We start from the raw sequence: 15,400 nt of genomic DNA on the forward strand, positions 1-15,400 counted from the left end.
TGGATGTGGACACAATCTTTTTGGGCGACTCGTATAATGAGTTCAGTGAGGGGCCCCAAGGAAGCCCAGGGGAGACCAGACCAGTGGCGGCGGATCAGGTAGGGGACATGAGGGTGTTGGCAAAGCTGCTACAGATAATGTCCCCTGGTGCCGCTGGGGTAGGCAGTAGAAAGGAGTTGGGTCAGGACAGGGCAAGAGGCCCAAGGGCCACAACCAGCGGGAGCAGGGCTAATACGGGGTGGTCTGGCGAGACTGACCTTGATGGTGTATTGTCTTCACAGGCAGGAGCAGAGCACAGCTGCAGGTTAGGAAGCCGGAGGGACAGCGGATCAGGAGCAGACAGACGGTGGGGTAGGTCCCATTCCCCGTGGATGATGGAAGACAGAGGGTATTGCATATCTCCCCAACGTGGGGCAGGTTGGAGAGGTCTCCCAGACGCAGGGGTAATTGGGAGAGAAAGAGAGATCATGGACCAGCACACATCCCATAGGGAGGCGAGGGGCCAAGGCAGAGAGAGAGGACAGAAGACCTGCAGTAAGAAGGGCAGAGAGGATGGAAGGCAAATAGCAGGAGGGCGGCAGCTCTGGACAAGCCACGACACCTAGCAACACAGATGAGGTGTCCCGACCAACATTGGGGACCATGAGTACTACTAATACTACTGTGGGAAATGTAAATGAAGGGGTATTGGGGCTGTTGAAGGGTTTTAAGGAACTGGTGGCACAGGTGGAGAAGAACTGTAGTACGGGAGTAGCCAGGGTATGGGGCCAGCAGGTGGGGCAAGGGGTTGTGGGGGGAGCAGTGGGGGCAGCGGCAGGTGGATCCATCAAGGTAGCAGAAGTGGCCCTGAGCAGGCCATGCCGTTGCAAGATAGGGCCGCTGGGCATACACCTGACCCAGGACATCAAAGAAAAAATATGGAAACGGGAGTTTTTGGAAATATTTTCACTGCTGCCATTGGAGCAGTTTGTGGAAATTAAGGAGGATACAAAAGGGGAACAAGGTAAGAAGGAGGAGGAGGAACGCAATAAAAGATACAGGAAGTTGCCCAAGACATTCAGGAATTGGTCCAGGGCTTTTTGTATATTGGCAAGCGTAACGGCGGAGAAGTTCCCGGAGCAGGGCTCTGCACTGTTTTGTTACTTTGATGAAATTTCTGCGGCGTATCAGACCTATGGCGGTATGGCATGGTGGCGGTACAATGAGCAGTTTCACCAGAGGATAGCGATGAGGCCAGACATGAAGTGGGATGACCGCAACATGGGGATCTGGCTGGAGATGATGATGCCACTCTATGGTGGGCAGTCCATTTGTGGGACTGGGGGAGCAGGAGCGGCGGGCAGTGGGTCGGCAGCAGCAGTGGCCCTCAGAAAAGGCTTGTGCTTCCAGTTCAATGATGGGCAGTGCAGATTTGGTGGAGCATGTAAGTATAAGCACGAGTGTTCGGGGTGTGGGGGGCCCCATGGCTTTACAAAATGCTTCAAGAGAGGGAGGTTCAAGGCTAAGTCAGGGGAGGTGGGTACACAGGGCCAGAACGCCAGTGAGAGTTGAAAGGATGGTGCAGTGGCTAAAACGGTACGCTAGGGGAAAGAGGGGGAAGGAGGACGTGGAGCTATTGCTGACGGGTTTCAGTTCGGGTTTCTGTATACCGTTCATAGAGGACGGGGGATTTAGGGCCTGTGGGAACTTGAAATCGGCCAGGGAATTTCTGGAGGTAGTTAGGAGTAAATTGGGTAAGGAGATTGCATTGGGCAGGATGGCGGGCCCATACAGGGACATGCCTTTGGATAATTTGAGGGTTTTGCCTTTGGGCGTGGTACCTAAGAAGGTTCTTGGGCAGTTTTGAATGATTCATCACCTGTGTGGCAAACCTCACCACTTATGAACTATGCAGGAATTGTTATTTAGGCTAATGGTTAAAATGTATGTTAAACTGTATGTTACTGTTTAAACTCCCTGCTGTTTCAGTTGGGAAACCCCTTGTAGGGGAGACTGTTTTTAAAAAGTGTTTGTTTTTCCAGTTGTTGAATAAGTTGTTATTGACTCCCAAGCTATCTGTCGTCTAGTTCTTGGTGGAAAGGGGTTATTATTACAATTACCAAGAGTAGTTACTTGCTTGTCTCTGCTTACCCAAAAGATATTACAGATCCTACTACCTCTCTGCTACAATTACCAAGAGTAGTTATTTGCTTGTCTCTGCTTACCAAAAAGATATTACAGATCCTACTGCCTCTCTGCTACAATTACCAATAGTAGTTATTTGCTTGTCTCTGCCTACCCAAAATATATTACAGATTCTTCTGCCTCTCTGCTACAATTGGTGGCAAGCGACGGGATTCAAACCGCACAGCAAGTCGAAGGACATGTGATGTATATGAACAGACGGTGAATGGGGACAGATTATACCAGACTAAAGAGAACTGCATTGAAGGAATTACAGGAGGCGAGAGGAATTATTGCCAACAATAAAACAAAAGCAAGGCTGATTGCAGAGCTCATGGAGGGAGACCGGGTAGCAGGTACGGCCGTACCCATGGCGAACAACGAAACTGAATTCCAAAAAGAGATGCGGACCCGGTTGGCTTTTTTTCCGCTACCCCATTAGGAGGAGCTCCTGACACGGACATCAGAAGACGTACAGGAGTATTTGATGGTGACCCGACAAACCACCCTGAGACCCAGAGAGGAGCTACCAGTACACTCCAGTGCTGGTACAGGGAAAGCTAAGATTCCCTACCACGCATTCAAGGATCATACCGACACAGAGGATATCAATGGGTACCTACAGGACTTTGAGCGATTATGCCAACTGCATAATATTAGTACCGCTGACCAAGTTCCCCTACTGGCTGGCAAGTTATCTGGGTGGGCCGCTGAAGCCTACCGCACCATACCAGATGAGGACAGCAGGAACTACCAGACGGTAAAACAGGCCACCCTGACTAGGTATGCTATTACCCCTGAGGCATACCGACAGCGGTTGCGAGACCTGAAGAAGCTGGAGAAAGATACCCACACTGAGTGGGCGCATCGTCTAACCAGGGCCGCTAAAGGCTGGTTGCAGGCAGCCCAAGTCACCCAGTTGGAAGACCTTTTACAACTCCTGTTGATGAATCAATTCTTCCAAGGGGTGTCCACTGAATTGCAAAACTGGCTGAGAGATCGAAAACCGTGCACGGTACATACCGCAGCGACCTTGGCCGACAAATACCAAGACGCTCGGAGAGCTCAACGAACACAGCAACGCTCCAGTATTGGGGTCACCCCAACCCCCACTGCAGCTCCCACACCTCTGCTACCCCATCCTGGAGGGGGAATCTACCCACCCCCTCCCCGATACCAGACTCGATCAGCTATCCGTTGCCATCTTTAATCAAACACAGGAAAGAGGCGCCGTATGTGTGAATCTGAAGAAGCCAACGACAAATATAAAACATGTGCAGGGTACTCACAATGTGGAAAGGCACTCCAATGTGCCTATAGGGGCAGGCTGGTATTCACAGCAAACCAGCTGGCTGAACCGGCAAACAAGGATACCCAAGGTAGAGGACTCTATGTCTTAACGGACTGTGTATACTGGATCCAGCAATATGGGAACAGGAGCTAGGTGCAAACAAAGGCACACCACTGTGTGAATCTGTGGGAGTACACAGGTAAATAAACAATCTGTGCAGGGTACTCACATTCTGTGGCGGCACTCAGTTGTGCCAATAGAGGCAGGCTGGCTTTCTCAGCAACCCAGCTGGCTGTGTAGGGTATGAAGCAGGATACTAGGCAGCATTCAGGATTGGCAGGTAGCTCAGAAATGAACAATTGCAATGAGGATATATGATTAAAAAAAGATTTTAATAAAAATTAAAAACAGTAAAATACATATATTCCTCATGCACAGTAAGTAAGTGGCATGCAACACGTTTCTCGGTGTCAACCGTTTCCTCAGGATGCCTGTTTTTAATTATATTAGTACTTTGTTGATTTTTGGTCTGAAACATCCACATATGGTCACGTGGGCCTACATATATATTACACACCGTTCTTAGTAGCGCCCCCTATTGGGTTTTTCCCTTGGTTCCGTTGCCATCTTTGTAACCAACAAGGGCACATTCAGAGAGACTGTCACAGGAACAAGAACAAGAACCGATCCACCTGGAACAACCAGAACAACTTGTCAAACAACCGGGCAGCTGTACACTGCTACCAGAACGAGCCCCAACTACAGACCCAACCCGCAGTCTTCCACGAGGAACCCTTGGGCATCTTACACGAGGTAAACCCAGTACAGGCCGCTTTGGACAACCTACAAAGCCACCGCCAGGTGGTCTATATAGAGGGCCGATGTGTCCAAGGGCTGCGTGACTCTGGGGCCACCATAACCTTGCTCCGGCAACATTTAGTTTCCACCAATCAACTCACCGGAGACTGTGTAGCTGTCCGGGTGGCCGGGGGAGCCATTTACAAGATTCCCACGGCCAAAGTACACTTGGATTGGGGAGCAGGGTCGGGGAACATAGAAGTGGGCCTTATGCAAAATTTGCCCGCAGACGTTATTTTGGGCAACGACTTAGGGGAGCTGACTTCAGCGTTTGCACCCCGAACCTCCCCACAAGACCTGCATATATACTGGGCATATGGCCCTTAATAAATTTATTCTGTTTTAAACCTGAAAACTGGCTGGGTTGTGAGTTGTTGACTCCAAAACTGTGTTTTGTCCGGTTATTGGGAGTATTGGGATATTGCCTTACTTTTCAGCGCTGACTGGGGATTTACCGGTTATACTTGCGGAGATCGTAGATTTTAATATTGCCCTCCGCTACAATTGGTGGCAAGCGGGGGGATCCGAACGTACAGCCGAAAAGCGCAATTCGTGCAATTGTAATTGCCTAATAAGAAAAGGAAATGGCAAGCAGAATACAGCGAAAGAACCGACTATCGAAGTGAATGGAGACGGAGTATTCTAAGCTAAAGAGACAAACGTTAAAGGAACTGCTAGAAGCCAGGGGAAAGATAGCCAGCATCAAACCCAAGGCTATATTAATTACCGAGCTGATGGAGGGAGACAGAGCTCGCAGCGCTATGCCTCCAGCAGCCATGGAGGAGACCCTATACAGGAGTTCGAGAGTGGGTTCGGGACCGTAAACCCTCCACCCTGCATGAAGCGGCTCGCTTGGCAGATGAGTATATGGATACACGCAAACTGGACACTGCTACCACTAAGCCCCCTGCTAGAGTGGAGTACAGACCCCCAGTCACCCCAGCAGCTGCCAGTTACCAACCTCCGGTGCACCGCTATACCCCACGGCCTCCGGCCACGAACTACCCTCTGCAGAAATCCTCTCCTGTCTTTGTTAGGGTAATAGATGGTACCCAGATCCTAAAAGGACCTATCACTCACCACACAATTCCTTTGTTAACCATTTCACCAGATGGACACAAAGAGTATCTGTCATATGATATTATTCCTAGTTCAATACATCCCATAGTACTTGGATTACCATGGTTACAAAAACATAATCCATCCATAGATTGGTCCCAAAATAAAATTACCTTCAGTTCACAATATTGTCTAAAGACATGTTACCCTTATGTTAACATTGCACATATAGAATCTGCTTTACCACATGAATATCATGATTTCAATGATGTTTTTAATTTAAAAAACGCTGAATCACTCCCTCCACATAGGCATTTTGATTGTCCGATTGACACAAAACCAGGGGTAGAGATACCATCAGGAAAAATATTTCCTCTCTCACAAAAAGAATTACAACATCTACGGGAATATTTAGATGAAAACCTTAGAAAGGGTTTCATTTCCCCATCCTCTTCACCGGTAGCCTCTGCTATTTTTTTTGTTACAAATAAAGATGGCACACTCAGACCTATAATAGATTACAGAGCACTCAACGCTGTCACCATAAAAAATAGATACCCATTACCACTCATCCCGGAGATAATTGAATGTCTTACTGGTGCAACCATATTTACCAAGTTAGACCTTAAAGGTGCATATAATTTAATACGTATGAGATCCGGAGATGAGTGGAAGACAGCTTTCAAAACTAGATATGGGTTATTCCAATATAATGTTATGCCCTTTGGTCTGACGAACGCCCCCGCCACATTCCAGTTCTTCATAAATGAAATCTTCAAAGAACTTATGGATGTGTGCGTAATTGTCTATTTAGATGATATTCTCATTTACTCTAAAACTCTTGAGGACCATAGAAAACATGTCAGATGGGTACTCTCTACTCTTCGTGATCATCAGTTATTTGCCAAGATGGAAAAGTGTCAATTCCACAAAGACACCATTACATTTTTGGGATACATTATTTCACCAAATGGCATTCAAATGGATCAAGAAAAGGTAACAGCCATTATTAATTGGCAAACACCCAGCAGCCATGGAGGAGACCCTATACCAGAGGGAAATGAGGACCAGGCTGGAATTTTTACCCCAACCTGTACCACGGGACATGCTATCCGTGGTAATGGCAGATGTGCAGGAGTACGTGATGGCACACAGTCCGCGGAATGCATCCTCCCGAGTCCATTTCGGAAGCACTCAGCAACCCAGTAAGACTCAAAATCCCATACCATGCCTTTAAAATGTTTTGTGAGGAGAAGGATGAGATCGATGGGTATTTACAGGATTTTGAGAGACTGTGCGAGTTACATGATTTGAAGCAGTCCGTATGGGTGCCGGTGCTAGCAGGCAAGCTAGCCGGTAGGACAGTGGAAGCGTATCGCGCTGTACCCAGGAAGGACAGCAAGGATTATGCTAAAGTGAAGAGAGCGATCTTGGAAAGATATGCCATTACCCCGGAGGCATACCGGAGGCGTTTCAGAGACACGGTTAAATTAGCTGGTGATTCCTACGTTGAGTGGGCATATAAGATGCACCGCACAGCATCTTACTGGATGGCGGGGTGCCAAGCCGTATCTGGGGAAGAGGTGCTGCAGCTATTCCTGTTGGAACATTGCTTCGACAAGTTACCCGCAGGAGTTCGAGAGTGGGTTCGGGACCGTAACCCTCCACCCTGCATGAAGCGGCTCGCTTGGCAGATGAGTATACGGATACACGCAAACTGGACACTGCTACCACTAAGCCCCCTGCTAGAGTGGAGTACAGACCCCCAGTCACCCCAGCAGCTGCCAGTTACCAACCTCCGGCGCACTGCTATACCCCACGGCCTCCGGCCACGAACTACCCTCAGAGAGCCCGGTTCAATTCGCGGGGCTACTCACAACCTATTCGGTGCTTTGGATGTAAGCAACTAGGGCACAAAAGACCAGAGTGTCCCCTAAATGCAGCGAACCAAGCACAGTCCTGGAGAAGACCTGCCGGCGGAATCACACGTAACCCTCAGCCTGCGGCCCGCTACATAGAGGCGCAAGAATGCTGGGGCATCCTACATGAGGCAGACCTTGTGCAAGCTGCCCATCGGAATAACCGGCAACTGGTGAATGGGAATGTCAGCATTTGGCTACTCAATATGCCTTTAAGACAAGTACTCCTCCCCTAACCTAATCCTATTTAAACACCACCTTTTCCAAGATTCATTGCTTGATTATTAAAGAGAAATAGAGGACAGTTAATTTGTCTCTCTAGTAACTTTTTTGTTTATTAAGCCATTTACAGTCTTTTTCTAAAGCTTCATTTATTGAGGAACAAACTTCAAGTTCCTAATATCCTTGGGACCTTCTGAGTATTTTTACTAACTTATCTCCTTGAAAATTAGGAGTGTACTCTATCTTTGTTTTGTGTCAGCTGTGTGTATCAACCGCTTCCACTGAACCAGCCTGCTCACGGACGCACAGGCTGCTGGTGACGTCATCACCGCTTCAGCTGTTTCACCGCGCTGCACGCCAGAATCAGCCTTGCTGTTCACATCGGACGCTGCTCTCCTACTTCCGCATTAGACGCTGGGGTTCTCTCTGACTAGTAAGACAAGCAGCCTCACAAAACCTGAATTCCAATTCAGATTAAGGTATGTGCACCAACGGTTATCTTGATAGCATGCTAGGAAATTATAAGTTAGTAATGCATTACTGAAGAACGTTATGAGGAATTAATAACTTAATTGCGTACATGTGAATCATTAATCTCTGGATTACAAAATATAATCTCACTTCTTTTCAAATCCATTATCAAATTCAGTTGTTTATTGTACATTTTCAACTTCACTTCATTAACTTTTGTCTAAGCATTTTTGCTTATAACCTCTGAATCACCAATTTAAATATCTCTTTCAGAATTCTATATTATAGTATGTTTTCTATGCTATAACTTTTTCTGTTTCATCAACTTATAAACAGAGTCTGTCTCATCTTCAGAGTCATGTATGATGTGACTATTTACACAAATCTTTATTAACATTGTATTCATACAGGTGCCTGATACCTAAGCTATGGTATTATTGGTGATTATGAATACAAACATTCACCATTTAATTAAATATTCAGTCCATCAAGTTTTATTTTAAGAGATATACAGACCTGTATTCTCACAGAATAATCAAGCCTATAAATAAGAAACAAAATTAATTATTGACACATATTTCCAGGTACAACATGGATCCTATAGAAATGGCCAACCAAATCTCCTCTCTAAATCAAAAAGTGGAAATTTTGGCTCAAGGGTTAACCGAATTAAAAAATGAGAACAGTACTTTAAAACAAATAATGAATGAATTTGTGGCCCAAAAAACTAATGAGACACCAGAACCACAGGTAAATCCTCCAACCCCATTCACTGGTGAACACACAAAATTTCGTGAATATAAGAATGCTTGTACTCTATTATTCACACTGAAACCACACTGAAACCACGGACATATCGAACTGAAAAGATCAAAGTTTTTACAGCCATCTCCTATCTCACTGGACAGATTTCTTGAGACAGAGGATCCAATTCTAAACTCTCTTGAAAACTTTTTTCAAACAATGGCCATACTCTATGATGATATAAATAAACAGCCAACCGCTGAACATAGATTAAGATCCCTTAAACAGGGAAAAAGACCAGTGGAAGATTACATAGCGGACTTCCAGCTGTGGGCCACGGATTCAGAATGGAATTCAATTAGCCTAAAAAATCAGTTCCGCCTAGGTTTATCTGAGCATTTAAAAGATGAACTGTCAAGAGTGGATTTCCCTGAAAGCTTGGATGCATTAATTAAATTATGCATAGCAATGGACAGAAGGTATCGTGAAAGGAAGACTGAAAAACAAACTTATGAAACAACGCCCAAAAGATCTTATCATACATATCAAGAGAAAACCTATACAGGACCTACACCAATGGAAATAGGTACGATTCGTGGGCCTCTAAGTATGGAAGAAAAACAAAGAAGGAGATCAGCTAATCTCTGTCTTTATTGCGCGAATAAAGATCGCGATGTAGCTTCATGTCCAATCCTTTCTCGTCAAAAGAAGGGTAAGTTGTCGCTTAATTGCGCTTTTAAAAAATTTAAACAACCATTACATTTGTCATTAACATTATCTTTACAGTGGGACAATCTTCAACTTCAGAACGAAGCCATTATTTATTCCGGAGCTGATGGTATATTCCTAGTTGAATCAATAGTAAAACAAAATAAAATTCCTATTCTGCAGAAATCCTCTCCTGTCTTTGTTAGGGTAATAGATGGTACCCAGATCCTAAAAGGACCTATCACTCACCACACAATTCCTTTGTTAACTATTTCACCAGATGGACACAAAGAGTATCTGTCATATGATATTATTCCTAGTTCAATACATCCCATAGTACTTGGATTACCATGGTTACAAAACATAATCCATCCATAGATTGGTCCCAAAATAAAATTACCTTCAGTTCACAATATTGTCTAAAGACATGTTACCCTTATGTTAACATTGCACATATAGAATCTGCTTTACCACATGAATATCATGATTTCAATGATGTTTTTAATTTAAAAAACGCTGAATCACTCCCTCCACATAGGCATTTTGATTGTCTCACAAAAAGAATTACAACATCTACGGGAATATTTAGATGAAAACCTTAGAAAGGGTTTCATTTCCCCATCCTCTTCACCGGTAGCCTCTGCTATTTTTTTTGTTACAAATAAAGATGGCACACTCAGACCTATAATAGATTACAGAGCACTCAACGCTGTCACCATCAAAAATAGATACCCATTACCACTCATCCCGGAGATAATTGAACGTCTTACTGGTGCAACCATATTTACCAAGTTAGACCTTAAAGGTGCATATAATTTAATACGTATGAGATCCGGAGATGAGTGGAAGACAGCTTTCAAAACTACATATGGGTTATTCCAATATAATGTTATGCCCTTTGGTCTGATGAACGCCCCCGCCACATTCCAGTTCTTCATAAATGAAATCTTCAAAGAACTTATGGATGTGTGCGTAATTGTCTATTTAGATGATATTCTCATTTGCTCTAAAACTCTTGAGGACCATAGAAAACATGTCAGATGGGTACTCTCTACTCTTCGTGATCATCAGTTATTTGCCAAGATGGAAAAGTGTCAATTCCACAAAGACACCATTAAATTTTTGGGATACATTATTTCACCAAATGGCATTCAAATGGATCAAGAAAAGGTAACAGCCATTATTAATTGGCAAACACCCACAACATTGAAATCTTTACAAAGATTTCTAGGTTTCTCAAACTTTTACAGAAAATTCATTAATCATTATTCCACTATAGTTCAACCTTTAACTCGTCTTACTGGAAAACAAAAATTTGTTTGGGATTCCAAGGCTGAACAAGCTTTTCACAATTTAAAGGAGAAATTTACAACAGCTCCGATTTTGAAATAACTTCAAGTTCCTAATATCCTTGGGACCTTCTGAGTATTTTTACTAACTTATCTCCTTGAAAATTAGGAGTGTACTCTATCTTTGTTTTGTGTCAGCTGTGTGTATCAACCGCTTCCACTGAACCAGCCTGCTCACGGACGCACAGGCTGCTGGTGACGTCATCACCGCTTCAGCTGTTTCACTGTGCTGCACGCCAGAATCAGCCTTGCTGTTCGCATCGGACGCTTCTCTCCTACTTCCGCATTAGACGCTGGGGTTCTCTCTGACTAGTAAGACAAGCAGCCTCACAAAACCTGAATTCCAATTCAGATTAAGGTATGTGCACCAATGGTTATCTTGATAGCATGCTAGGAAATTATAAGTTAGTAATGCATTACTGAAGAATGTTATGAGGAATTAATAACTTCATTGCGTACATGTGAATCATTAATCTCTGGATTACAAAATACAATCTCACTTCTTTTCAAATCCATTATCAAATTCAGTTGTTTATTGTACATTTTCAACTTCACTTCATTAACTTTTGTCTAAGCATTTTTGCTTATAACCTCTGAATCACCAATTTAAATATCTCTTTCAGAATTCTATATTATAGTATGTTTTCTATGCTATACCTTTTTCTGTTTCATCAACTTTTAAACAGAGTCTGTCTCATCTTCAGAGTCATGTATGATGTGACTATTTACACAAATCTTTATTAACATTGTATTCATACAGGTGCCTGATACCTAAGCTATGGTATTATTGGTGATTATGAATACAAACATTCACCATTTAATTAAATATTCAGTCCATCAAGTTTTATTTTAAGAGATATACAGACCTGTATTCTCACAGGGAAGGAGGTCAGTGGTCTACGGGATACTGGTGCTACCATGACCTTGCTTCAAAAGGACTTGGTGTCTGAGAAACAGCACACTGGAGACACTGTGGCTGTGAGGGTAGCAGGGGGCGCTGTGTTCCACCTACCTGTTGCCAGGGTACAGTTGGATTGGGGAGTGGGTGCTAGACCTGTAAATGTGGGGGTCAAGAAGGACTTACCCGCTGATGTTCTCCTTGGAAATAACTTGGCCCCCCTTGGTTCTGCCTACGCTCCTATGGGTCCCGTTGATGTTAACCCTGTGACTACCCGTGCCCAGATCTGTGCAGCCGAGACTGACCCACCTGCTGCTAAGCCCCAGGACGCTGAGCTCAGTAAATCTCTATCCGCTATTGATACGTGGAAGTCCCGTTACAATGCGCTGATGAAGGAGAAGAGGAGTGCAGAGGAAAAAGCACGTTTAGAACGTGAATCTCTGCTAGACAAGCTGCACCGACAGACTGCAGAAAACACCAGCTTGAGAGTGGGACATGAAACATTAAAGACAAACTTAGCGACACTTGAGGAGAAGCTGACGCTGGCTCATAGTGAGGTGCAGCAACTCAAGGGCACCCTATGTCAGTATGAAGGGATTGTGGATACCTATAAAGAGCAGGTACAGAAAACTCGTAAAGAAGCTGATGAGATTTTGAAGGACTGTTTAGCCCTAGTCTGGGCACTGAGGAAGTTGAACCCTTGTTTGTATGGAGAGGAATTCTCTCTCATAACGGGAATACAGATGTATTGTCCCGGCAAACTGACATGCCTACCACCTCCTAGTCCGGTCATCCCCAAGTTGACCCACCAAAGGGTCAAGCCGGGTCTGCCGGAGTGTTCCACAAGGGGGGAGCTATGTGACAGACCCTTCGGTCAGAACTAAAAGAATTGACCGTGTGCAGCTTTGCGAAGCTGTTTTCTAAAAGACAGGTTTGCTGGCCTCAGCTATTGTGGGCTATAATTACGTTTAAGTGATAAACATTCCCATTGTTTAATCACCTCCAGAGAGCAGACGCCTAGTGATAAGAAAAGCCAAGTGTCTTGTGTTTAAATTGTTATCTGCTTAAGTAATGCAATCCTATTGTGGCCTGTCAAAGGGCATTGTCTCTCTATCTAATGTACAACATTCTTTCAACCCCCCATCTGGGGTTAGACCTGCATATATACTGGGCATATGGCCCTTAATAAATTCATTCTGCTTTAAACCTGAAGACTGGCTGGGTTGTGAGTTGTTGACTCCCAAACTGTGTTTTGTCCGGTTATTGGGAGTATTGGGATATTGCCTTACTTTTCAGCACTGATTGGGGATTTACGGTTATACTCGCGGAGATCGTAGATTTTAATATTGCCCTCCACTACAAGAGGTATGGTTGGAACAAGGGGTTACTGTACAGGTATACTGAGAAGATAGTGGCCGGATCTGTTCCCCTGTCCGTTCAGCAGTTAATAGTACCTCAGAGGTATAGACGAGAACTGCTACGGGTTGCCCACGATATTCCGCTCTCAGGCCACCTAGGAGTTAGTCGGATGAAGCACCGCCTAACTCAGAATTTCTTTTGGCCAGGGATCACCAAAGATATTAGGCAGTATTGCCAGACGTGTGACACCTGCCCACGAGTAGGGAAAAGAGGAGACCGATATAAGGCAAAGCTACACTCCCTCCCCATAATAGAGGAGCCTTTTAGTCGAGTGGCGGTGGACCTCATTGGCCCCCTAGCCAAGCCCAGCCCCTCGGGGAAGAGGTATATACTCACGGTCGTGGATTATGCCATCCGATATCCCGAGGCGGTGGCTCTGGCTAATATTCATGCCGAGACCGTGGCAGATGGCCTCATCAAAATCTTCTCCCGCATGGAATTTCCCCGGGAGATTATTTCAGACCGGGGCACCCACTTTACGGCTGAGATTACCCACCAGTTGTGGAGAGCATGTGGGGTGAAACCCATTGTAAATTCCGCTTATCACCCCCAGTCTAATGGGCTCTGTGAAAGGTTTAATGGAACACTGAAACAGATGCTCCGCACGTTCATAGATACCCAGAAGAACTGGGAGTGGTTTCTACCCCATTTGCTTTTCGCCTACCGGGAGGTACCTCAGGAGTCCACGGGGTTCTCTTCCTTTGAATTATTATTCGGAAGGAGGGTACGGGGTCCCCTAGACTTAATCCGAGAGCATTGGGAGTGGGAAGTCACTAGTGACGGTACTCCTATCGTACCATACGTGCTGGAGTTTAGGGAGCGCCTGGAGGCCCTGACTCGGACCGTCCACTCCAACCTTCAGGCGGCTCAAACCCGCCAGCGCCGTTGGTATGATAGGGGCGCCAGGGACTGCAGTTTTCAGACTGGGCAGAAGGTGCTAATCTTAAAACCGGTCAAAAATGATAAACTGCAGGCCTCCCATACAAGGTGGTGGAACAAATCTGTGACACCACCTATGTGATCGGCCCATGTACTGGAGCAGGCGGTAGACACATGCTCCATGTAAATATGTTGAAGCCGTACCATGAACGCGCAGAGGAGGTGAATGCTATTTGCGCCCCTGCCGTGGACTACGCAGACAGTTTACCTCTTCCCGACCTCCTAGGAATGAAGAACCGGAATGAAGGTCTGGGAGAGGTACAATTGGGTGAGCAGTTAAGTCCTCAGGAACGAGCTCAAATAGCAGAGCTACTGCAGGAAAAGAGAGACACGTTCTCCAACGTGCCTGGATATACTAGACTGGCCACCCATAGGGCAGAAACCCCAGGTCACCTCCCCATGCGTCAACCTCCTTACCGCATACCAGAATCAGAACATATGTGGAAGGAGATTGACGAGACGCTACAGTTAGGAGTGATTGAGCACTCGGACAGCCCCTGGGCCTCGGCGGTAGTTCTAGTGCCGAAGCGGGATGGCACGACCCACTTCTGCGTAGACTACCGGAAACTTAATGATAAAACCGTCTCTGACGCCTACCCTATGCCCCGGATAGATGAGCTCCTGGATAAAATGGCTTGAGGCCAGTACCTCACCACCATAGATCTGTGTAAGGGGTACTGGCAGATCCCACTAGCCGAGGATGCCATTCCCAAATCAGCGTTCGTCACTCCGTTTGGCCTGTACCAATTCAAGGTCATGCCATTGGGGATGAAGAACGCTCCGGCTACTTTCCAGCGAATGGTAGATCGGCTACTGGATAGGTCCCAAGAGTACGCATTCGCCTATTTAGATGACATAGCTATATTTAGCAGCTCCTGGGACAAGCATTTGAACCATATAGGGGCGATCCTAGATCGCATTATGGAGGCAGGATTAACCCTTAAGCCTAGCAAATGTCATATAGGGATGGCTGAGGTCCAGTTCCTAGGGCACCGAGTAGGTAGCGGGCAGCAGAAGCCTGAACCGGCCAAGGTAGAGGCCGTAGCCAATTGGCCCACTCCCCGTACCAAGACCCAAGTGCTAGCCTTTCTAGGTACCGCAGGCTATTATAGGAAGTTCGTACCTAATTATAATACCTTAGCCAAACCCCTCGCCGACCTCACCCATAAAAACCTTCCTAAGATTGTTACCTGGAGTGTGAACAAGCATTCCAAGAACTGAAAAACGCTCTCGTAAATGCCCCTATCCTTGCTGCCCCAGATCCAACTAAACGCTTTCTCGTCCATACAGATGCTTCTATATTTGGTTTGGGAGCCGTGTTGAGCCAAGTCGGGGCTGATGGCGGCGAGCATCCTGTGGC

This window comes from Bombina bombina, chromosome 5, assembly GCF_027579735.1.
Source record: "Bombina bombina isolate aBomBom1 chromosome 5, aBomBom1.pri, whole genome shotgun sequence".
Lineage (NCBI taxonomy): Eukaryota > Metazoa > Chordata > Amphibia > Anura > Bombinatoridae > Bombina > Bombina bombina.